This window comes from Dermacentor andersoni, chromosome 9 (assembly GCF_023375885.2).
Source record: "Dermacentor andersoni chromosome 9, qqDerAnde1_hic_scaffold, whole genome shotgun sequence".
Lineage (NCBI taxonomy): Eukaryota > Metazoa > Arthropoda > Arachnida > Ixodida > Ixodidae > Dermacentor > Dermacentor andersoni.
Genome location: NC_092822.1, coordinates 27,497,126 through 27,523,725, shown reverse-complemented (window position 1 = coordinate 27,523,725; position 26,600 = coordinate 27,497,126). Strand labels below are relative to the sequence as shown.

The 26,600-nt window shown below is 45.7% G+C and overlaps 1 protein-coding gene across 3 annotated transcripts in view; it reads left to right on the top strand.

Annotated features, from left to right (window-relative positions):
- Positions 1-26,600, top strand: part of bma (SCY1-like protein bma) — a 426,844-nt gene that overhangs the window by 91,659 nt on the left and 308,585 nt on the right. For all 3 annotated transcript variants that reach the window (XM_072284465.1, XM_072284464.1, XM_050175166.3), the window contains exon 2: positions 1,430-1,490. The gene's annotated coding sequence lies outside the window, so the exon portion shown is untranslated. The remainder of the gene's footprint in view (positions 1-1,429; positions 1,491-26,600) is intronic.

The window sequence follows — 26,600 nt, the reverse complement described above, 5'->3', positions numbered from 1 at the left end:
TCTTCGCTTGCCGGTGTCGTTTATGCTGTATTACGTAATTTAAACTAATGACGCTTCGTCGCACTGCAAAGTGCCACAATTCGTTACTCTTTTCGTAGACAACGAGATAATTTATTGGTGGCAAACGAATACTAGTCGCCTAATGCCAACGCGGAACAATCTGCACGCTTTCTCTTGAACTAGGCAGCTGTGTGGAAGCGGCGGAAACCGTCTCTTTCAGACCTAACCTGGAACCGAGAAAATTGGAGGTTTGCATGTGTAGGAGGAGGTCACTCGCCGTAACGAAGTTTCAGCGTAGTATTACAGCTTCCCGAGTTATTTTAGGCTCTCTTGCTTCAAGTTCGAGTACTAGTAAAAAGAATAGACTGTTCGGCCTTAGCCCATCACACGGCAATCTGATCCGCGTAATGCCGCTTCTCGGCCCAAAGATTGGGTTTCTAATTAGGAATAGTCTAGCGGCTAATTAAAGTTTGCTTGATTACTTATTTAGAAAACAGAGGAACCGAAGACATCGAGCCCGGCTCACTTGACTGCTCGGCATGTTCGCCTCTGTTTGCTTCGTAGCTTTTTATAACGCGCATAGGTTGGTTAAACCAGCGTTCACTAGTAATGCATCCGTTACCTGAAATGAATAGTCGAGACTGAGAGGCACTGATAAGAAGAAGGCAGCACTGTTGCCTTTTCCGAGCAGGCATTTTAATTTTTTTCTGTGTTCGGACACTTTATCGCTTCTTACTCTCGTTACGCTCGCACAATCAAACCCATCAGCCTAACGCAGTTGAGCGCGGGCAATTTTTCTCGGTCTCGAACGAACTTCCGAGCACCGCGGCATTAAAATATAAATTACTCGCGGCATTTGCACTTGAAATATGCCGGCTGCTTTGCCAATTAGCGAAACTAATTTTTTTTCTCTCCCCTTCTTATCGGTTCTGGATCATTCAAAGAACATTTGAAATTCTGTGGAGAGCTGTATCCGTTGGGAAAGTAACTGCTTGTTCTTGCTGTTCTGTTATTTTAATATTAATATTTTTTGCTTTCGAATATCTCATTTGTCTGCCACCAATCAGCTTCTGCTGGTGGTCTGATTGTGGTGAAAAAAAAACAATAGAAGCCGAAGCCGTGGGTTATCGTTCCACAGGCGACGAGGCGCCTTTCCAATTAACCACGTAATTTTTTCCTAGACCCGTTTCGGCACTCGTCGCGTTTGTTGTTGTTGTTGTTGTTGCTGTTGTTGTTGTTGTTGTTGTTGTTGTTGACAGTGTGTCTATGCACTCGCCACTGCCTGCTCCCAAGATCACGCTTTATTTTTTCGCCTCACTTACGTGAACTATAGCACGTTGTCGCCGTTGAATCTGCGTGAACTTGTTCAGCTGGCCTTTGCACAAGCCCGGTCAAACTGATTTTTTTTCTCGTTCTCTGTCTTTCACAGAAAGCGTGCAGAGAGAGACGTCACCGTGCCCACGTCGTCCAACAGCGGTGATCATAAAGTGGTGAGTTAGTTTGGATGAAATTCTGATAAAAAAGAAAGAGCAAATGAAGGCATTAATAGTTGCTCTTCGGCCTAGGAACGCTACGAAAACTGTGACTGTGACAAACTCATGACGTTAACGCCACTTCGCAGCTATGCTCTGTTTCTTACCGAATACTTTGCGTTGTGCAAATTACGGCTAGAAAGCACTTGTATGAGACAGATACCACGTAGACAATACGTAGACATTTTAAACACTTCTTTTTGCACCTGTTGCTTGTTTCGGTTGCCTAAACAAACTTGTTTACATACTTTTGGCAATCTGTACTCATCTGTTATAATCCTTTATCCCATGTTACACTTATAGTAACATCCCAAGCCTGCAGCCAGACTCAACTATCCAGAAAGTGTTAAGCTTTCTCCCTTTGTCGCATGTGACAATTGTTGAGTATCTCATGTCTATAGTATCCCTGAAGGCTGTCCATACTTGTAGATGTTGGATTGGATCGTGTGTAGATGTTAAAATAATGGGTATAGCTTTACTGAAATTGCTTAAGAAATATTGTATGGCTCAAATGAAAACGAAACAGTGTTCAGAAAATGGTATCAACCTTAATGGCAAACATCATATCTCATGGTGGGATAACTGAAAAAAAAAGGTGATATCAACACTTCTTCATTATCATTCTCAACTTCATACGAGCTGCAAGATATTATACAATTCGATGTCCACAACTTTGGCTATTCCGTTTTAATTTGATACACCCTTATCAATACCATTGGGAGCTTCACATTTGGCGAATTAAAGTGACGCAGGCAGGGCAGCAAGCTGGCCATGCTTCCGTCGCTGGCCAATGAAAAGTGTTGAATTTGAGTTCAATGGATTTAGTGAGAACAACCACTGCACCTAGCTATCCGTCGGGGTTGGAGGAGGAAAGAGAAAATTAGAAGGCAGGGAGGTTAACCAGAATAACGTCCGGTTGGCTACCCTACACCGGGGGAATGGGAAAGGGGAAAACAAAGATCACAGGGAGAGAGAGGAGGGAAGGAAAGAAGAAAATTGCGGCGAGTTCGCTGACGCGTGTGGTCTTACAGAAATTGCATTAATAGTCACAGATGGTCGCACAAACCCGTCGTCCTTAAGAAACACAAAAGGGCCTTCACCGCTTTATGAGCCGACGGGCAATGGGGGTGGTGTTCCAGCAGCACCTGCACAGAAAGCGGCCGATTGTCCAGTTTTTGGAAAGCTTTGGCAAGTTCTTGTCTCTCTGGGGCATATCTTGGACAGTGGCACAGCAGGTGGTCGATGTTTTCTTCGGTGCCACAGACCTCGCATGCTGCGCTGTCAGTCACTCCAATTAATGTAGAGTATGCCTTTGTGAAGGCAACTCCTAACCAAAGGCGGCAGAGAAACGCAGCTTCACGTCGAGGAAGTCCGAGTGGAGGCCGGAGTTGCAGGGAGGGGTTTAGTCGATGCAGTCGCGTAAGTCGTAAGTTTGGCGAGTTCCACTCGGTCACTGCGAGACTGCGTGCCCGGTGTCGAAGCTGCCTGGTGTAAACACGAAAGTAGACACCGCGAGTTATTTTAATTGCAGCAATGTTGCCTGTTTCAAAGCCACTCACTGCATTTGCGCCTGCTTGATGCCTGAGGTGGTAAAGCATACTCGAGATAAACATCGGAACCACAACAGCGTCGACGCTTGCACTGCAGTTGCTCATTTCGATGGCACCAGGAATGAGGCAAAAACTGTTACGTGGCCTATACCATTGGAAAAGAAGCGAGATGATCGAGTGGTCTTCGGACGACATCTCGAATATGCACATTTACAGCGTAGACTGCGGGATCGGCTGATTATCTAAAGCTTAATCCCTGCACTACATCGTGTACACCATGAACAGGTTGTCGCAGACATAGGTGCCATGAACAAATGACACGACATCATTGTCTCACCACAGCGAAATGCTTAGAAAGGATCAAGCAGATGCAGCAGCAGCGCAACCTGCCATTGAGAGTTTAGGCTGCGCTGCTATCCCGTCGTCAAGCGCGCGGATGCAGCGGTAAAGCTCCAAGTGCTGGCACGCTAGTTTAATTGGCCAAGTGGAATTCGGCGGACTTTACAAGCCGGCGCATTTGTGTCCTAGATCTCCATCTGAAGTTGCGCCTACCACACGGTTTTAGTAGTAGCTTAAGTAGTGGTAGTATTCATTTTGACAGAACGAACGTCTGCGAATGCATAAATGTACACACTCTTACGTAAACAAAACATCATAAGTGCGTAGATGCATAACCGTCGTACGTCGTTTGTGGCTCGGAGTAACGTTCCCGGTGTGCCTGGTCCTTTCTCGTCGGATATCCTCCAGCGCTCACGAATGGGAACTTTTGCGAAGGCAGCATATTCTGAAGGTTCTCTATCCTGTGCGCCAAGAACCGCACTCTCCCTCGCCCTCGACATGCTCGACAGCTGTCACTTCAGGGAAAACAGAATTCTTGAATTCTGGTCCCAACCGACGTCAGCCCGAGTTGCTTTCAATGCATTTCGGTATTTTCTGGAAACACTGAGACTGCGCAAACTTAAGGCTGATAGTTTTGAAGCGTATTATCAAGTTGGCGCGGACAGACACTTTTCATGTATTATTGTGTTCCTCACCTCCCCCCCCCCCCCGGCATCGCAAAATGCCGGGGGGGGGGGGGAGGGAGGTGAGGAACGCTACCAGCGGGGTTCGATCCCCTGAGGATCGAACATCGTAATTATTACAGTATCTAGCACTGTGTTTTTCTAATCTAATTTTTTTTTCGTTGAACAGCTTGCCCAACGTTAGCTGGGACACACGATAAACATGTTCAACATAGGTTCTGTTGAGTAAGTGGAACATTTATTTTCGAATATGTTCCTCTTAGAAGAACCTATGAGGAACGAAGTTAAGAGTGACATAGATGGTGTTTACCGAAGGCTCCAGGACCAGGCGCACTTTTTCGCGCTAATCTGTACCGCTCGCCAGAGCACGGCAGCCCAAAACAGTCAGTCTTTGGGACAAGCCATGGCGGACGGCGCAAAGCTTCCGATGCCACCCGCTCATTAAGCTAATGGCATTAACCGCGAAGCCTATGCCACCATTTGCCCTTGCCCCCGTCTCGGGATCCAACTACCACTGCTGCTTAGCTGCAACAATCTGCGCACACACAATTCCCCCGACGAGAATGCAACGCCCGGTGAGTGAAAGAAAGGGAAAAAAAAGAATGAAAGAGGCTAAAGTGAATCGTTCAAGCGCGTCGGCGAGGTCGGAGACAGCTCTCCCACTCCCTCTTCCCCTCCCCGCCTTCATTTCGTTGAGTCTGCACTTTTGTGTGCGTCGTTGTGCGGATATAATCAGGTCTGGCACGCTTCCTTTATGGCTTTTAGAGCCGCAGAATGGAAAGAGCGCGTCACGCGGTGGGCGCAATTAAATGTTGTGGTAATGTAAAAGGTTCACCGAATGCAAAACGAGAGATAAAAATGGAGAAAGACCGGCTAGTTAGTGTAATGAACGATTCTGGGGAGGTATTTTTTGTTGCGATACTTTAATAGAGATGAGAGGCAGACGCCTAAGCATGGTCCACATTAAATGTGTGCGATACGAGAGCCTGTCTCACATACATACATACATACATACATACATACATACATACATACATACATACATACATACATACATACATACATACATACATACATACATACGCGCACACACGCAAGCACGCACGCAGGTATGCATAAGTACTTCGCTACAAACAACGTGAAATCTCGAAAAGCATGGAGAAACACTACAGACAAACAAAAATAGGGATCATAAGCCCATGTAACTTTTTAGAAGTAGTGATGGCTCTGTGATAAACTAAGTGATTTCTGTGCAAAGACGACTTAATTTTTGATAGGCTTGAACTGAAACTGAGGTATGGATTCACGAGCCCAAAGTTGCAAATTCCTCTCACAAAAAAGTCGTTTATTAAACCTGGTGTACTTATGTCAATGCGAAAATACAGGCCAATTCTCCGCACAAAACGCGAGATTAAGAAAATACACACTTCTATGCGTAAAGTTTTCTTTTCCTTGCGAGAACTCCAAAGGCAGTGGTGCACCCTTTACAGGAGCTGATGAACGTCGATAGGTTGGACCTGTGTGTGACCCATAGTTTGAGGGGCTGGAAGTGGGGCTCATCACTGTGACGTTGACGTGATTTCGGGGCAGCGTGCCACCTCGATGGAAAAAAAATGAGCGTACAGCAGAACTGACCGTAATAGAAAAAAAGATAGAAAACATGCCCTGCTATATTTAGGCCATCAAACGGTAGTAAACATGAAACAATGTAGTCTTCTGCCACAGTCGGCAATTATAGTACTTCGATTGTATCCCGTTACATTCTAAGAAAACAAGGCTACAGAACGCGCTCACACATAGCACCGCAAAAGCCCTAATGTCAGGGAGAGCAAGGGGCATTGCCAGCCGCATTGCCGCCAGCTCGTGAGTGTTGGGTGAGCTGCCTGCGAGGCGCTCCGCTGCGTGACCTAGTAGGGCCAGGCTCATTAGCTAATGCAATCTTCTTTGGATTCGTATTTCACAACGGGCGGCTGGAAATGTACTTAAATTTGTGCGCAAGCACAACAGAGAGAACCACACCGAAGTAAGCGCCCAAACACAGGACACGAAGCGCAAGCTACCAACAGTTTTTTTTTTTTTTTCAGAAACGTGTGAATATATAAACGGTCAGTAGTTTGCGCTTGCATCTGTTTTCGCACTTGCTTGAGCCTAGCCATTCCACTGTTTTCGCTCCGTTATTTTTTTCAACCAACTAGGCCATCGTCAAATTTTTCCCAGGAAGGCCGGGCGACCGGCTTCGACACGATGGACTTGACAGCCTCTAGATCCATTGTGGCGCCCATAAATGATGTAGCGTCGTCTTTGCATCAACGAGGAAGTGGAGATAACAGCGCAGCCTTTAGCTTGAGCAGTAGCTGCGATTCCACAGGACGCTGCGAACAATCCTACCCACCGTGGTGTCTCAGCGGCATAGGTATTCTTGATGTAGTTGATGTGACGACGCATTTCTCAGCCTAAGTTCGGCGCCTTTGCACCTACGCTACTCAGCCTCCTTTATGTGGTTACAGCACCCGCCGTGGTTGCTCAGTGGCTATGGTGTTAGGCTGCTGAGCAGAAGGTCGCGGGGTCGAATCCCGGCCGCGGCGGCCGCATTTCGATGGGGGCAAAATGCGAAAACACCCGTGTACTTAGATTTAGGTGCACGTTAAAGAACTCCAGGTGGTCGAAATTTCCGGAGTCCTCCACTTCGGCGTGCCTCATAATCAGAAAGTGGTTTTGGCACGTAAAACCCCATAATTTTTTTTTTTATGTGGTTACAGCGTCACGCTTAGTTTGCTAAGCGAATATATACACGCCGTAGAAGACCAGCCAGTGTTAGTTTAAACACAATTATTTTTTCGTCAAGACTAGAAATATTGCACCGTGCAGCGTTAAAACTAAACAAAGTGCTTCACCAAGTCAGCGCTGCTTAAATTCTTGAAGGGAAGTTGACCTCCACTTACCCCCAGCACGCAGGTAATGTGTTGCGGTTGCCCTTTGACTCCACATAACCCTGATCGAGGCAAGCATATCTTATCTTGTGATGCATCTTTAAGGTATTGCCGGTATCGTATGTAGTTTTGTGATACGTTCACAACGGTGCCAAATGCATCTTTGGACAAGAATTTCCATACCAGAGCAGAACACTATGCTAAAGACGCAAGTATAACGGGATGTCAATTGTCAGAAAGTCGCGAATTTGTATCGCTTTGCGTATCCGATGTCTGGCCTGTGACCCTCAAAGAATGGAATAATGTACGCCTTCCAATGAACGTTCTTTTCCGTTTCATTTCCGAGAGCGCTAGTTTTTAGCCGTACATTATCCATTTCTGAAAACGACCTATAACAAACGTAAAAGAGAGACAAAAAAGACGGAAAGACAGGTTTTGCAGCAATCATTCTATAACTGCGTCTGTAGCCTGTACTTTCCATTTTTCTCCTGGTCTCTTTTCCTTTCTGTCTGTTCGAAAATTCAAGCATGAACATAAATAGACAAAACGCCGTTGGACACCTGCCAAATGCTTCTCTGAATGGAAGAGTTTTCCGATCATCCCCCGTTGTGGCTTCATCCACAAGTGTAGTATAGCGCACAGTTTCTCTACTACTATTTGCCTCTCTTTTCTTCTCCTTTATTTTTTTGCCGCTATAGAGGGGGCTCATGCGGAGGGCGTTGTCTGGGCAAACACCGCCGTGTGCCAAATTGGACATATCCTTGACACGGGACCAGAGCATCGTGGCTTTCACCCGACCGCGATGGCAGGTTGCTCTGGCGATCGTATTGTTTTTCTGTATTCCTGCAGAAAGAATGAGCTATATTTTCTTTATTTTTGTGACTGTCTGTGTGTGCGTTTTAGTTTAGTACGATCGACATGGCTCGATGCTAAGCCTCACGCCCACTATTAAAAATTTAGGTTAGCGGGTGTTGCGTGACAAAACGATCTCCTTATGAGGCACGCGGTATTGGGGGTATCCGGAAGTTCGGACCACCTGGAGTTCTTTAACGTGAACCTAAATCTAAGTACACGGGCGTTTTCGCATTTCACCCCCATCGAAATGCCGCGACCTCGTGCTTAGCAGTCCAAATGCCATAGTCACTAAGCACCCTCGGGAAAGTTATCGCTACAAGTGCCTATTAAAATTCACCGATAGCAAACAAAAAAATGTATAAGGACACCCGTAACACGAGTGACGACTCTCGACTCGATGTTTTTTATCAGATTTAGTCTGATACTTTCTTTTTCAGAAATCATTATCAGAAACCTGGAATTGAGAGTCGGTGCTTGCACCCTTCTTGTCTTTATTACGCTTCGTTCATCATCGGTGGCGCCGCTACACCACTACGAAACCGTATTAACTAGACCAAATAAAATTAATTAAATTCGAGAGCTTTACGTGCCAGCACCACGACCCGATTACAAGGCACTTCACAGTGGGGGGGGACTCCGGATTAGTTTTGACCACCTGAGGTTTCTTTCGAATGCACCTGAATCTAAGTACACGGTAGTTTTTATTTATTTATTTATTTATTTTCCATTTCACCACCATTCAAATGCGGCTGCCGCTGCCGGGGTCGAACCCTCGACCTCGAGATCAGCACCGAAACGTCATAGCCACGGAGCTGCCGCGACGGGTACGCAGTGGCCCAACTTACCGATGTTTCTGCGCACGACAACGTCACAGTTTGTGAGCAAGACTTGGGAAAGATTGTGCAAAAGCGGTAGTTCAGGTCGATTATTTATGAATGCCTTTAAAAAAAAGGAAGAAGAGGACATAGTTTCGGCACAAAAGTGTAAAACACTTCAACGCTCGTGATTTACCCGCAGAGCAAAAAAAAAAAGTAAAAGAAGTAAGCGACCTCGGAGAACATTCGCAACTCGCTTCCTCTTCAAGCGGAATATAGCGCCGGAAAAAATGATGTGTCGCGAAGCACTTTCGTCTTATGAATAAATCGGGGACACACGGTTTTCGGCTCTCGTTGCTTCGAAACCGGCACAGGCTTCACCGACCAACGCGCCGAGTATCGCTAGTTTTTTTACGCTTTCTGCGTAGTTTCTCCCCTCTTCCGTGAATTTACCACTCGCGCGCGGTCTCCCTGCACTCAGTCTCGATATTTCCGAAAGAATGGCGATTCTCCTCATACTTATTCCTGAATACTAAAACCGCGTCGAGGGTCCGCAAACGGCGTTCTGCCGTTTCTGGCGACCCGTAAATATAAAGTCTGTGCCGGCGCAAGACAAAAAAAAGGCAAGTAGAAGATAAAACTACTTGCAAGAATGGAAACTTAAAAAAAAAAAATGCCGGACTGCATCGCGCGCAGACAATAAAGGGTCGTACTCCTACGAATGAAACCCGTGGCTGAGCGGCTCGAAGATATTCGTATTACTGGTTACGTCTCCGTGTGAACTTCTTCTTTCTCTTGCCTTTTGTTCTTTTTTTTTCTCAATCTTCTTGTTTTTTTTTTTTGTATCAAAGCAACGTGACAAATCTGTGAGCGATCTCGGCTCTGTAGTAGGGCCCAGCGAGGGCGTAGGTATACGTAAAAAAAGAAAACACCTAAAAATATTACGAGGATGTAGTGTACTTGTTGGAATCTATGTGAAACGAAGGCTTTAGTGGAGACGTTAATTAAATGCTAGATATGTAAATGCGATGCGCGCGGCTCTCTATATTTTCATCCTTTCCAACATGCTATCTCATGCAACGTTAATGTTTACGCTCTGCACACAGGTCATAACCTTAATCTCGTGCATTGTTTACGTTTAAGCACGACACAGTTTACAAGCTGTACCGAAATGCAACCGGCGGTATATGCACACGCGCGGCGTGCCCCGCCGACGAAGCTACGTCACACAATGACGCAGGCGATGAACGGTATTTGGAATGGAATCATATGAATGACATGCCGGGGTGAGGGGGCGAGGGTGAGGCATGGTAAAGAGAGGTGTGTGCACAGATACGTACAACACATATTTAAATACAGATAAGGATCATGCATCCTCTGTGTCTCAGTAGCACGTACACCCTTGAGCAAAAGTATACGGACCAAGAATTGCCCGATACAGCCCCCTTTTTGTCCCCTCTGCCTTCGAATACAACTTGAAATTGAGCACTGCAGTCCAAACTTGGCAGTGCGAACTTTCCAGTGTACTCGACAATTTCGGTTTATGCATGTTAGTTACAAAGAAGTGTACTTTTTTTTTTTGGCGGACCTGTGGTCCGTATACTTTTTGCTCACGGGTGTACACCTATTCTAGAGCGTTCGCCAAGAATGGCGCACACACACGTATTGGTGCTACCCAGTAGCACATACCCAAAGGGTCACGAGAAATGTAGCCCGAACTAACGAGGTAATGCTAAAAAACAAAAGAAAGGTAGGAAATTAAGTTTTCGGTTTAAAATCCTTTGTTATAAGTTTGACATGCGTGTGTTTCTCTTTTCTGTTCCTGTGTGCCCGTTCTATTCGTACTGGCGCACTCTATACTTTGTCGTCGTTCTACATTTGTCTTTGTGGCCTGTCAACTCGCTGTTTCTTGCCCCTTTAGTTCCCTGCTCCCTATCTTCAACTTCTTCTTTTTTTTCTATTCCTCATTTTGATGTGGGCGCAATACAAAAAAGTCCGTGTACCGTCGTTCATTCGGTGCACGTTAAAGTACTCCAGGCGGTCGAAATTAATCCGGAGTCCCCCCCTACGGCGTGTCTGATAATCGGATCGTAGTTTTGGCGCGTAAAACCCCGAAACTTAATTTAAAATTAATTATTTTTCATAGTCCTTCCTTCCTAAAGACTAGGCAGGCGTGGTGCCGCTTTCGATGTGTGTGCTATATTCCATCCGGCTCCCTCCTTATTTCCCTCTTTGTCCTTTTCATATGTGTATTTTCAGGTGGAATAATAATAATAATAATAGCTTCTAGTCCACCGTGATCAGCCGAACGCTTGGAAAAGCAGGTCCTTTAGTAAAACGAGAGGCACCAATCATAAAATGAGATGGAGTACAACATTCAACATCATTACCAATTGTAACGACGAATAGAGCCAAAGCTTCGCTGCTGCCTCCTGGTCCCTGAAGGTGAGGAAAGCAGGAGCACCAATGTCCAAGGACTGTGTGCCTCTTCATCGTTGCACAATGTATATACACAAGAGCAGGTGTCATCGTCACCGTTGATGACGAAGGATAACGGCAACGTCAGCTAACTGAGAATTAACAGACCGCGGAATCTCCCGCCACTAAGAGGGGGGTGTTGATATTTCAGTAATAGGAGTGCGCGACTGTTGCGAATTTAAAGATTCTGACCGCCGGTTATACGTTTTGACTGCTTGATTCTCTTCGCGCGACCGCGTGATTCGTTGTCGCATCCTTTACTTTTGTTGCGAAACGAAAAGGGGACGCTGTCGCTATCAAATGCTCGGCCACAGACTCCGACATAATTTTCTTCTTCTTTTTACTGCGATACGAATGAGTGGCCGCGTTAAGCGTTGGAGTTCAACGTTCTCACGGCCTTCGAACGCCTCTTTATTGCCTAGCAATTAGGTGCTGCGTAGAGCTCCTTCTGGCGCTAGAAAAGCCGCATAAAAAAATAAACTAAAAAAGAAAACTGCGTTTGGGCATAAGCAGCGTCTCTGTGCCGCTTTAGCGGGGGGGGGGGGGGGGGCAGTAGCTGGGGCGGAGAATCATTGGGCAAGAGTTAATTGACTTACGGCCGCGATTGATATGCGGTGGAGGCAGTGGCGAAATGGTTTCTCGCCGAAAGCTCCCGGTCTTTATTGAGCTGACGTCACCCAGTTCGGCCTCCGTCGGTTGCTTGACTTGGAAACAGAACAGTGCCCCGTTAAGCCACCATGTTTGTCGAGCAACCGGTCGACGCTGGAGAATGAAAGAAAGGGAGTAATCAGGAAATGGAGCAGGGAGGGAAGGACACGAGGAGAGAGAGAGAGAGAGGCAAAATCGTGTACGCAAAGAAGTCAAGGAAGAAGAAAATGACGAAGCAAAAAAAAGAACACAGATGAGAAACCGAGTGAAGGAATCGGCGACTAAGGAGCGAGAGACATGAAGCATGAGGGACAAAACGAAGGAACACGAAAGAAGAAATGAAGAACCAAACGAAGAAGAAAATGATGAAGCAAGATTGAAACACATGAGAAAACGAGGCGTTAAAGAACGAAAGAGAGAGCAAAATGATGACACAAAAGGGAGAGGAATAAACGAAAGAAAGGAGAAAATGAAAAAAGAAGGAACGACATGACGAAGCCAGTAAGCAAGCAAGAGATAATGAAACAAATACGAAAACCTGACGACACCAAACAGAATAGAAACGAAATTAAGAAGAAAGAAGAGGAAAAGAAAATTACGAAGAAGAAGATAGAAACGAACGAATGAAAAAAGGAAGCCACGAATGAAGGAGAGAAAGGAGATAAAGAAGCAAGGAGGTCAAATGACAAAACGAAGGAACGAATGTACAAAAAAACGGAAGAAAATTACGAAGCGAAAAGGAGAGTAATAAAAGAACCAGAGGGAGAAGGAACGAAAGAAAAAAGAAAATGAAGCTATAAAGATAAAGAATTTCCAAAGCCTACGACAGTGTAGAACACTTAATTTTATTAGATATATTGCGAAATCTAGAGATTCCAAATTACTTTTCAAACTGGATTGGTGAATTTTTAAATGGAAGAACATTTTACTGCAGTCTGAGAGGCGTTTCCTCGAGTATATATAATCAATCGCGAGGTGTTCCACAAGGAGCTGTCACTTCCCCGTTACTATTTAATATTCTGATGTGTTCCATTCCTCTACATCAAGAAGTACACACATACGTATACGCGGATGACATTGCTTTCTTTGCATCAGACAGTGATATTCACTCTCTATATTATCGACTACAAAACTACCTCAACGCCATAGAAACCTGGTTAAACAAAATTCGCCTTTCACTTAACGTTAGAAAATGCTCGATATTGGTTTTCCCTCTTAACAATCCCGTTAATATATCGATATCCTATCGCCTCGAGACTATACCTCAAGTGGAGTCGGTGAAATACTTAGGTGTAGTATATGACGGTTCCCTCAGCTGGCTCGGCCATATTGACCATATAGTTAAAAAAGGAGTGCGAGCAGTTGGTATGCTACGTAAGCTGTGCAATAGTCGGTCCGGAATGCGGAGAGATCCACTTTTAATAATATACAAAATGTATGTACGGCCCATTTTAGAATTTGGATGTGTTTTATTTTCTGGTGCTCCAGCTTATAAATTACGTCCCCTTGTTCTACTTGAGCGGGAAGCCCTACGACTGTGTTGCGGGTTACCGAAATATGTTGCCAATAACATATTACACCAAGAAGTCAGGTTGCCCTCAATATTGTGTAGATTTCGGTTACTGACGGTGCAAACAGTATTAAAATTGTATGAATCCCCTATTACAAGATTGAAATGCATATTCATATCCCAGCCTGCACTTTTCTTCGGAGTACATTGGCATCGTTTTCATACACCACAGGTGGTCTTCGCACAAACATTGATAAATCCCTTAAATGTACGTCTCTGGGAGGTACCGCCTATTTGTGATGTGCGAGAGAACCTACAGATTATATATGATGACATCTACCCAAATAATGCAAAACATCTCCCTTATAATATATTAAACGGCTTATTACAGGACCACTTATTGAGTTTATCTATAAGTACGGTCATTGCGACAGACGCCTCACAGTGTGAAGAAAAATCTGGAATTGGCATTTTCTCTCCTGCTCTAGACTGGTCATTTGCAATCAGGATTCCGGACTTCTATTCCGTATTTTTGGCTGAATTTCTAGCTGTAGTTCTAGCCTTACGCAAACTAAATTTTTCAACATCGGCGGTAGTAATTATAACAGATTCTTTATCCTTATGTTCCTCGCTCACAGCAAATGGTGTCACTAACCTTTTACGTACATTTCATTTTCTAGTGCCTGCCCACATAAATTTAATTAGATTGGTTTGGGTGCCTGGACATAAAGGATTAGTCATGAACGAAATGGCTGACAGTCTCGCGAGAGAGGCCCTCAGTGGCCCTGTATTACCATTACTTCCTACAATAGCTTACCTGACGACTACAAGATTCAGGAGATACACAATTACTCAAGACTTTTTGAACCCAGCTGTAGCTAATTTTTCAGAATATCGACACCTCCTATTCCCTTGGCCCAAAAATTCCTTTCACACCAGAAAAACTGAAGTCATCTTTACCCGATTACGTTGTCGAATACCAAAATTAAACTTCTATCGTCACAGGGCTGGTCTGGTGCCCTCCCCTCTGTGCCCAGTCTGTGGAGAAGATGAAACAATAGATCATTTTTTCATATTCTGCCGCCGTTTCACTTCTTTAAGAAAAAATCTAGAATCAAGATTTACACAGCTTGGTTTGAGCTTTTCAATTATAAATATCCTTTCCCTAGGAGCCTCCTCTCTTGGAAAGTGCCACAGGGATATTTGCTCAACCGTGGAGGATTTTATAAGTTCTACAAAGAAATTGTCTTGAATTCTTAAACATTTTATTTTTGTTCATTTTCTCCAGTTAGCTTTACCAATTTCAGTCTTTTAATAAAGATAGCCTAATTTCACCCAAATCTTGGCCAATCCCCCACAGTGGGTGTGCGCCATCGCATAAGGAGTACCATACCATACCATACCATACCATACCAAAGAATGAAAGAACAAATGGAGGGCAGGAAGAAGACAGATAAGTCTCTTAAAGCAAATTACGCTTCCGTCAGTCACCAGAATTTATGTTGCGCTGTCAAATGCAACAAATGTCATATTATGATCGGCCGATGGGTTGTTTAAGAAAATAATTTCTGCATTTTGCTTGTACTTGAATTGGCGGCATCAGTCATAAAGTGTCCTCTTAATGACGGCATGCACATGGTTTTCCGAGTGGCGCGAAATGAGCACATTCATATGGGGGAATCATAGTCCGTTGTCACGTGGGCTATACGAACCGTACTGAGGCAAGCCTCGCCGGTAGTTTCGAATGGCTCCAAATGAAGCAGCAGTCTCCCCTGGCTTAAGAGATCGCAGACCGTAAAGACAGAGGTGTAGCCGCAGAACGCCGCCAGAACAGATGCAGATGATGCGAGAACCGCAGCCACAGCGAGTCGTTAATGAAGTAACCCGATGATTGCTACAACATGTCGCAGCAGAGCACATCAACAACTTGCGCTCGTTGCGAAAGTGGTCACATGTACAAGGTCAAACCATCGCGCGAAATTTCAAAGGGGAAGCTTATTGCATCTTTTATCATGTCTACAACATATACATACATTTCATTCTTTCCGACCTTTCATGAATGTCATGCAAAATTGGATTATGCTTAAGCTTCGCCTTTAAGAGTGGAACGCGATAGCATTCAGAGATCCCTGACTGCTTCTCAAGCTTCCTGGCCACTGCAGTTTATGTAACCATGATGTTACAGGGAAATTCTGGCGGAGAACGCTATGCACGAAGGCTAACTTTAACCCAGAAACGCGGCCTCTTGTGTGGGCCGATCCCAAAGGTAATGCACAGCCGCGCAAAAAAAGAAAAGTGCATCATTTGCAGGTTCCTGTTATTATTTCGTACTTCTAATCTCAGTCTGCGAAGATTTAACATAAATGGAATGCTCTGTCGGTGTGTTGTTTCATGGCGTTTGTGGGCTGTCATACTCAAAATTCAGAGGAATAGTTTTGTCAAGAACGTTCGAGAAGGTAGGACCCACTTTAGTGATAGAATGGTGTGACAATATAACCCGCATATACCGCATGCCATATAGCAAGGCGTGGCATATACATATACCTAAATATATACGGAAATTCTCGCTCATGGGACGCTGACATTGGATTTTCTCCAACACGGGGCCCTTAACGCTATCGCGGTAAAACACTTTTTTCTTTCGCCGTCTCATTAAGGAGAACATCAAAATAGCCTTTGTGAATCGCTCCACCGGCTACTGAAGCCTCTAAGCTCAATATGACCGAAGCAAATATTTAAATAAATATTTAAAGATGAAAACGCCATATACAAGGTCCTGTTCTACAACATCGTTATCTTGAGAGCCGTTAGAACCACATAGACGCCGACACGGGTTAGCTAAAAAAAAGCCGCCTCCATTCCACCCTGTGAAAGTGGATGTACCGACCGTAGACGACGTCACACAAGCACCACAAGCCACGTACGGCACGCGCGCACCGACGTGTGCGTAAGTGCAGAATACGTCCTCATTATTCTGGGCCATCCGCCAAGCGCAAGTGCCTCGCTGAACTAAATTAAGGTTTAAAAGCAAATTGCGTCAGGAGAGGACGTAAAGTACGATTTGCACACAAGCTGCCTACATCATAGCGTCGGACTGTTATTTGAACATACGAGAAAACAGAAATCTGTTACGCGGAAACTCAAAACACGAAGCATTCTAGCTGCCGTTTGTCTTTGCGTGAGCACTGCTCACGCGGACGCGAAAAGGTGTTGGCGGTGGTGATGGCGTTGCAGCAGGCGGGGTCGGCCTGGCATGCAGAGCCGGCAATTGTTCCGCCTGAGCCTAGTATGAGTTGAGATTGGGGATTTGTCCCCAGGAGTCGATGAGCGCCCATGCCTCGCAGAAAGGCAATCGCGCGTAAATAAAGTATCCTGATCAACTATAGGCTAACAGCTTCGCTGTAAAGAAGAAATGGAATGACGAAGCAATGAAGATAGGAAAGTGAAAGAACGGAAGGAGGAAGGAACAGAAGAAAGATGAAAGTCTGTGGAAGCAAAAAGGGACAGTAATGGAAGTACAGAAGAAGGAAACAAAGAAAGGAAACGAAGAAAATTGGAATCAGTACAAATCGAGAGACCGAACGCAGGAATGCGGGAAAGAAGAAATGAAGGAAGCGAATGAATGAAGTCACTAAGCGAAATATAGAAACGAAAAATATTGATAGAAACAAAGTAAGAGAGAAGGAAAGAAATGAGGGGAAGAAGAAAGCGACGGCACATAAAGGACTTAAAAGGAAGAAGAAAAAAAAAGCTAGGAATGAAAGATAGAAAGTAAATACACAAAGAAAGAAACAAAGAAAGAAAGAAAAGCATAAAAAATAAAGAAGGAAAGCTGGCGGTCCCGGTCTTCGTCGATCATCCAGGACAGAGAAGAACAAACGGTCGGCAAAAAAGAGCGGTACGTGAGAGATAAACGAGGAGATATCAGGAGGCGAAGCCGAAGTAGGTGGAACGGGGTAAAGCAAAGAAAGGTCACGTTTACAATTGGCGCCTTGAAAATGTCAGCAGCGGAGGCAGCCGAAGAACGGCTTTGAGATTAACGACCGGATGGGATACGGGGGTTGGGGGGGCTCTGACCGACCTGACTCCCGCGAAGACCTTCTAGCAAGCACGTCAAGCTTTTGGCCAACGCAAGTCTACATTTGGCTCTTTCTTTTTTTTCCCTTTGCAAGCTAACGTGGTCGTTCCTCCACGGCCTTCTTTTACGGCCGGAAAGAGAAATGCGATCTACATTTGTTGTTATTTCGTGATGTCGCTCCCAACTTCGGAGTTCGAAGTTTTCTTGCTGTAGTTCGGCACTTCGGAGTTCATACTTTTGACAAACAAGAAAGTTATTCGAGTTCAACGTGATCATTGATCATTGGTCAGTACCATAGCGCAGATTGTATCACATGCGCTTAGCATGACGATTTTTTGTGTGCAAATGTGTTGGTATGTAGTGACATTGCATGCTGTTCTGCTTCGTCTGCGTTAGGGTGTTTCATCCCTTGTACGTTCATTTTAACTGTATATAAATTTGTTGTGTCTGTCAAGGCGTTTACTGATTGTAAACTTGTACAGCTCTTTGGGACAACATTTGCGCAAGCAGTAATTCGCTGAAGAACTTTGGGTGCTCTTGTGTAAGCTCCGTTGCAACATCACCAGACTTGTTATTTCTTATGACCGTGGTGCAGAAGTATTTACGGAATCCAAGTCATGAAGGCGCTGTTTTTACACTTACGCCAGTGAGGACTTATGGAAATCGTTTCGCTTTCTGTAAATCATCCGCCCTTGATCTGTCCATTTGTTTTTTCTTGTTGTTTCATCCTTTTCTCATTGCTTTTTTTTTTTTGGGGGGGGGGGGGGGGGGACGACGTCGTGTCCATTTTACGTCAATCGAAATACCTCATCCGAAGTAGCAAGCCATGCATAGAGCAGTGGTCACATCTTCAGGTTCCATCAAACTTTCTCTCTCATTCCGAATGGGATGCCTGTTGCGACGTTTTTCTGGTACGATGACAATGGTACGAAAAAAAACAGTTCTCACGTATCACAAAGCCCGCAATATGACAACTAATTACCAGCGACGTCTCCTTCAGGGCTAATTAATGTTCCTTCGCCCTCCTCCAATAATAGAAATCTTATTTCGCAAGCACCTGCATCGTATTAGCGGAGAGGGGGATTTTGGAACTAACCTATATCATTTGTATAATGCAGTAATACTGCATGTGATACTGGCGTCCACGTAAAAGACACTGACGCTACCCGCATCATCATCCGGCCGTCATTAGCACTCCACGACACACTCGCTCACGCACGTACGTAACATCTCGCAGCATCGCCTAATTCAATACCGGTTCCTTGACAGCTCCGCAAGAAATCTCATTACCCCGACCGCGCTCGGCCACGAGGCTCCAAGCCGCGCCCGCTCTACGGCTTAAGCGCTACCAGTATGGCCGCTTAAGCGATTAGTGGCCCACGCTACAGCACGATTGTATCCGGCCGGTAAGATCCTCATTCGCGTCAACTGTGGGATCCAACGCGGCTCTAGCTTATGGCGGTTCGCTGAATACGCGCGTGCGGCCCGACTGATGCCCGCATCGCTGTGGAAAGCCCTCCCTCACCACCATCCTCAACATCCTCACACAGGCATTACGAGACCGTCGATGCCATGACGAGCGGCGAGTGACCCGGACGAGGGGCGATTCAGTTTGTCTAGCGCTGGGCAGTTTGTCTAGTGCTGGGCAGTTTGTCTAGCGCAGACGCTATTCGTGAGAACTTCGTGGATCTCGTCCGTGTATGGCACCGTGTATTTGTCTCGCCGTTCTGTACACACGTTCCTCATCGTGGGATTCGCAGATACGAGTGACGAAATTGTACTATACGTTCGTCCCGATCCTCAGTATTCGTTTGTGCATTCCTGCGTGTAATGGCCACGTGTTCTCGGTGGGTAACGCTTCTTTCTTTTATCGTCTGTTCTGCGTGTTGTTTGTGTCCTGTTCCTGGTTACTCACTGCACTGAACGTAGTTGAACGTCTTGGGATCCCCTTAAAACATGGTGCACGTTTCAGTTCATTTCATTTCATTTCCTTAAAGACCCCTTTGAAGGGGTACTACATAAGGGGTGGGTACATACGTGAAAAATTGAAAGCCATATTTTTTAATACAGTGAAAGGTAATTTGTTACGGTGTTCAAAGATGTGAAAGCGCAGGTTATGACTGTGATTTCGTTAGAAAGGCCTATACACTTTGTTGCTGCACGAAAAAAGAATGAAGACGAAAAAGTTACCGTGCGCGTACGCGGGCGCGCAACTTGTTGCGGGTGACCGGTGCGACTGGAGATGAAGGCTGGGGGGAGAATGTATGGCGGCTTGCCGAGTGAGATGTAAGAGAACTTGGGAAAAAGACAAAGGCTAGTAATGGCGGCGACGAGATGCAAGCAACGATAAGCCGGATTCTGTTTTCAGCGCCGATATGCTGACGTCGTAAGAGTACTTGGAATGAATAAATCCTGTAGCTCGATTTTGAAGCTATTCGAGTTGATTGATAAGATACACTTGATGCGGGTTCCAAATGGGGCATGCGCATGCTAATTTCACCCTGACGAGAGATTGATAGGCGAGTAATTTTACATTTTTTGTAGCGTGACGCAAATGGCGTTTTAAAAACCCGAGTGTTTTGTTAGCAGATGAAATGATGTTCGTAACGTGCGTTGCCCAGGTTGTCACTACACTGCACGTTCTTTTTTTAATCGGTTTCAAGCCTTACTAGGAAACGTTTATGTAGAATGCCCATCCTTGGCATTATGTAGGGTGCATGCAGAATTGCATGGGAGAGCTCTATTCATATTCATGACAGGGAGAACTTGTAACAGCACGAGGGTGAAGGCTATGGTTGCTGCAGCTTCAAGATGAGCTGATATAGGACGTCTGAAGTGAGGTCACTAAGATACAGCGTTTGTCCTCTGATGCGTGCTTTCGTTCCAGTTCCCATTTCACACGCGCTATATCACCTTACATTAAGAAAGGATTATCACTGACTCGACAGTTCCACGAATACAAAGTAACTTCGTATTATTATTTGTGCCAAGGAGCCACAAAGCTTCGTGTGAATGTCAGGAGGATGGCACTTCTTTTTTCCTTTCATTAATTCTCCGAGTGCTTCTGCAGAATTTGTCTGCCGTACTCACTGTTCCTGTGCTTCGAGATATCGATTAATTCTGCCCCGCTCTGCAATTTCCTAGCCACCTAGTGAGCACAAATGGTGATCCTACCACCCCGGAAAAATCGTTGGTCCCGGGTTCGATCCCCAGACCACGAAGAGTTTTTTTTTCACCTCGAAGTTTCTTATCTGTGAAAACCGTACATAGTACCTTTTACCTTCGTGTTGTTGTCGAGTGGATGACAATGTTAATTTTTCGCGAATCTTCCTCCACCTTGCGGCTTTTCGTGGAACCCGTCCTGTCGCCGTAGAAACACCATTCCACCGAATCATAGACTACAAAAAGCAAGAATGACCGTGATACCAACGAGGAACTGAGCGGCGACGAAGTAATAGAATCGCGTAAAACTTCGACTGCATGAACACACGTGCGGTAGTTTTTTGTATAAGCGATAACAAGCTTACTACGTTGGTGGTATCGGCATGAGCTAAGAAAAGACAAGAAGAAAGCAACCAGAGCTTTTTCCGGTTCGTTAGCTTGTGTAACAAGCTTGGTACGAAGCGATCGCAGGATTTTGAACATAATTGGATGATCTGAAGCGATCAGGGTCGGGAACGCACTGGTTTAGCCGTTTGTTGTTTTGCGGTAGTAGGTGAACGCATTTTTAGAGATTTTGGATAGCTTTCCCCGAAGGACACGGAAAGAAAGAGAGAGAAAGTCAAAGGAAAGACAGGCAGGCTGACCAAAGATTATCTCCGGTTGGCCACCCTGTACAGGGGGAAGAAGAAAGGAATGCGACAGATGAGAGGAAAGGAATACGAAAAGAAAAGAAAAGAAAAGGAAGAAACACACAAAAAATACAGAACTGTTTCTATGGGCGCTGACACAGAGTCTGCGAAGGCGTTACATAGTGTTACACAGCGTCAATGTCCCACTAATACTTTCTACGTCGCACATTGTACCGTCACAACTTGTAACAACTTGTCGCACAATCCCATGGCCTTTAGGTAACGCAGCATTGGCTTCATAGAGGCTCGCGTTGACGTTCGTGTAGGCCAGTTTTCAAGAATGTTGTCTTCCGTGAGTGGGAGCTTGTCGAGCTGGCCTTGAGGGGCCGAGAGGGCTGCTCTTTGCGTTCGCGGGTTGAAACGAGGGCACTCGTGAGCAAGGATGCGCGATCATTTTTCTGCACCCGCATAGAGAGAGAGAGAGAGAGAGATAAGAATACAGGAAGGCAGGGATGTTAACCAGTCAATAGTCTGGTTGGCTACCCTACACTGGGGGAAGGGAGAAGGGGAAGAGAAAGAAGGGAGAGGGAAGGTGTAGATACGTGTACGGATAGCACTTCAGTTAAAGTCGCTCGAGCAAACCAGAAGTTCTGAGAAAACACAAAAGTGCCTTCACTGCCTTCTGAGCCGATGATCGGTCGGGACGGTGCTCTAATATTGTCTGTTCACTCAGAGGACGATCGTCCAGTTTCCTCAATGTGTCGGACAAATACTGTCTTTGTGCTTGAAATTGAGGACAATGGCACAATATGTGGTCAATGTTCGCCTACTCAGCACTAATTGGAATGGCTGATAGTCCTGCATGTGATGTTTGCGCATGCACCCGCAGAAGTCACAAAGGGGGCTATTGGCCATTGCAATAAGAAAGGAGTACGCATTTGAAAATGCTACTCCAAACCTAGCCACTCTGTTATACATGGCAATGATCAAGCGGACGCAGCTGCCTGATCTGCCCGTGACCTTGTCAACTGCGTTTCCATTCTTCTTTCGAGAGATGACGCAGCGGAAGAAAAAAATTCCGCGCTTGCGCGTAAGGCAGCGCTGCTTCAGTGGAATTCATCCGACTACAGAAGGGGATGCCTTCATACCCTGGACCCTAATGTACAGCTCGGCATTCTGTCAGGCCTTCCACGACATGAATACACCTTCCCAAGACACGGGAAGATTGGGCGCTCACTCTAGGACTACGAAGCAGTGGTTGATCTACGTGTCATGATTATTCGACAATTACTGCGTTCTTTCGGACAAATATGATGTTCGGGTAACCATTAGTAGTTTCACAAATGCAGAAGTTCCTTGTTCACCTCCTAAATATTGGTTGATAATGGGAAAATAATAATAATAATAATAATAATAATAATAATAATCCGTGACATCTACAGAAAGGTATCAGGAGTTTCTGTGCGAAATTTGTCTTTTGCCACAGGAAATATCAAGCATCGACCAATCGTTGAAAACAAAAGACGTTTGGGTCTTGTACGGCGGCCTTGTTCACAATGAATGGAATGTAATGAAGGTCGGTTATACACGCTTGATAACTTTAGAACTGTTATAAAGATGCGATGTCATCTGTTTCACTTCTCTCAAAGCGCACGAACATCGCGTCTCTCATGCGCCAAGCTAAGTGCTGCTAAAGCACGTAATACGAAATTGGTTCTCTAAAGTGACAAGTACGTTTTCTTCCATATGCATGAAGGTAGAAAGTTAAAGAACAAATGATACGCTTTAATGCCGGATAAAAAAAAATGTCACACAGCCGACACTCCTAATTTGTGAGCAGTAATGCGAAGACGGAGACACTGGCAGCAAGATAACTACATCACGCAGAAAATTGCAGAATGTAATAGAATGGGCCGCGTCCTCTCGTGGGATCATATTCTTTTCTTCTTTTTCTCTAACGAGAAAGGTACCATACCGAGACGTCATACATGCGGAACTACTGAAACACATTGTTCGTAATAAGATGAGGCGAAAAAAGAACTTGTGCACGTGGAGAAGGAAATGTGAATTCTTAAAAGGTAGCAGTCACTGGCTGGTAAAAAAAAATTACGCACGGACTTGCCTTCCGCAAGTATACGGCTCCGCACTGGCCCTGTGGAATACGAAAGCAGAGCCCTCGTCAATGTCAAAAACAGGCGTCATCCTCCCTTCTTCCCTGTAAACGTATGGCGATTCGAATCGCTTTCTGAATTAACAGTGCTGTTGAGCCTTTTTATCGATGTATTCTTTTTTTGTCATCTCTGCTCTCTTTCACCACAAGGACGAGCACGCTGATGAGCGTGGCATTAATTTTCCGGCTTCCTGCTCTCTTAACAGCCTGATGAAGACGAGAGGAAAGAGCGCCATGTTGGTGACCGGTGAATAACGCGGTTCGCGATCGTTGCAGTGCACTTCAGAAACGATCAGTGGTCATGGCGAAATGCACCACCGTCAACCTCTCCCGACCTCTATACCCAAGCAGATTCCCATTCACGGTGATATGCAGCCAGTACTGGCAGCGGTTGCTCACTGTGTTTATAGTGTTATACTGGTGAGGCCGTGAGTTCGACTCCCGGCAATGGTTATCGCGTTCCGGCTAGAGTAGACTGCAAAACTGTTCATTTATTGCTATTTAGGTGCCCGGTTGAGAACCACGAGCGGCTTACCGTATATATTGCAGCGTAGCTGCATATAGCTAGCCGATTCATCCATCCGTCCGTTAGTCAGTCGCCTGTGCACCGAAAGGTTCTCCGCCGCAACCCCATGCTCATGCACGAAAAAAAAGAGAAAGAGAGGCGCGCGATTGGCTGCGTCAGTAGTGACGTTGTTGCTCTCCGTCACGTCCGAGCGCTCGCGCAGCAGTTTCTCTCCGACTCCGAAATGGGTTGGCCACGCGTCATACGTACTCCTGAGGAGCAGGCAGCTTTCGATCAGCAACGCCGCGAGCAGAACCGCGAAGGAGCTAGTTTACGCTGTGCCGATGCTGCGGCCCGGGCACAAGAACACGCTCGTTCAGCCGAGCGCAAGCGGCAACTTCGTATCGAGGATCCGGCAGCCTACTAAACCGACGTTTAATGAAAAGTCAGGGTTAACCCAATGATAAACACTGGGGCCGCATGTTTCAGCTTCGCTGGTTACCCATCTGTATGCGAAGTGTTTGGGTGGTTATATTGTACCGTATGCCATAATACAACACACAAGCTCGCAAATGAGACAGGCGCTATTCGTTTATAGGCGAATAGACGTTAGCCAGCAGTGTTGCAGGCGAAAGTCCCACATGCCTTCAAAGGAATGCACGTGCTTTCATTACTGCAGAACCCATCACTGGAACGTGCCAGACAAATTGAAAAAAATTGCAGAGGTGATAAGCAGATGTATTAGTAATATGATCTATGCCCGTCTTTATAGCATGATAAAAAATAGCACTGAACAGCTTGGCAATGTGCTTCGACTCCTGTACCACCTTCATTAGACATCTGTTTTCTTTACTGCGTTATGTGTCTCTAGTCAGCTCTAACTAACCAGTCCAGCGGGTAGCTTTAATCAACCAAAGGTCGGCGCCAAACTAATAGGGAGCGCTGGAGTACAGCTTTGCTCGAAGCCGACTGTGCGGATCTGAGACCTAGTACCCAGTCAAGCATATGCGACCGGAGACGCTTCAAGGATGGCCGCCGGCTCCTCATTGAAGCAACGGGCGCACAAGAAATTAACGTCAAACACGTGTGTCGTACATCGTTAGGTTGACACGCGTGGGTGTGGTTCTGCTTTGTCTCCGCTAATGACTTCTTCCAGCGCCGTGCACCATATAATTGTAATTTAACTTTCGTGCTTCACGTCGCTCAAATTCCGTTCGTACGGTCTCTGCCTCCTTTAATGTCGTCCATCTTTTTCCGCTCTCTGACATCTTCGTTTACCGTTTCTCGTGTCTTACGCTTGTCGGCTTTCTTCTTTTTTTATGTACATTTGTTCCGAGTCACTTGCTCGCGTGAGAAACTAAGGTTAGCGTGGTACTTTAATATTCCCTTTATTCAGATGGCCGAGCTTCCCGCGAGAGTACTTACAGGGCGCGCTAAAATAGTCATTGCAGAACTACATTCATATTAGACGTACACAGATATCGACACGCTGCGGAATCTTGTAAACAAAGGTTCAAAGATTGTTCAAATTCACAAACACCGTTTGCATTCGCCACAGCCCTTGGCAACGTGTCCCGTAGTTTGGTCCTGACCGGGAAAATAAATCACTGCGGGCAATGCATTTGTGAATGTGCGCAGTGTACCTGTGCGATAGTGTCCACCCATTGTGCCTCCCTGGAGATCACACAGGTTTACACAATAAGCATTTCTCCCGTAGTAGCTAGGCGATCGCATCGCCAGCGATGCATCGCCTAGCTGGCGATGCATATGGTTGATTAAAGCTACCCGCTGGACTGGTTAGTTAGAGCTGACTAGAGACATATAACGCAGTAAAGAAAACAGATGTCTAATGAAGGTGGTACAGGAGTCGAGGCACATTGCCAAGCTGTTCAATGCTTTGCATCGCAATTTTTGCAGAAATCTCGGTCATTATGACACGATGACTACATTCTCCTAGTGCGAAGCTACGCGCAAGAAACGTGAAAGAAGGTGATCTACGTTTGTCAGTACGAGGACAAGCGCCTTTCTTTGTATAAGCCCGACTTCGTGCTCCTTTCGGCGACTTCATTCCCGCGTTTACTTTTGCGCCTTGTCTTTAGCTTACTTTTGTGACGGGTGGGCTTTACGTTTTCGTCGCTTTTATGTGATAATTTTTCGCAGCGAAGCAGTTTATGCGGACCCTACCCACCGTGGTTGCTCAGTAGCTATGGTGTTGGGCTGCTGAGCACGACGTCGCAGGATCGAATCCCGGCCACGGCGGCCGCATTTCGATGGCGGCGAAATGCGAAAACACCCGTGTACTTAGATTTAGGTGCACGTTAAAGAACCCCAGTCGGTCGAAATTTCCGGAGTCCTCCACTGCGGCGTGCTTCATAATCAGAAAGTGGTTTTGGCACGTAAAACCCCATATTTGTTTTTATGTGGACCCTCTGCCATCCTTGTCGGACTTCACTAGTGCTATCATCATCATCAATGGCTCGAGTATCGTCGTCTTCTTCTACAACTGGCTCGTTGGCGTCCCTCGGTGCTACCGCGCCGTCTCCCTTTCGTTTGGCTGCGAAATGCAAGAACGTTCGTGTACTTCGATTTAGGTCAACTTTTAAGAGCCCCGGGTTGTCAAAATTATTCCGGAGACCCCCTCACTACGGCTTGCTTCTTATCCACATCATTGTTTTGGTACACAAAACCATATAATGTGCAGCTGACATTTGAGAGT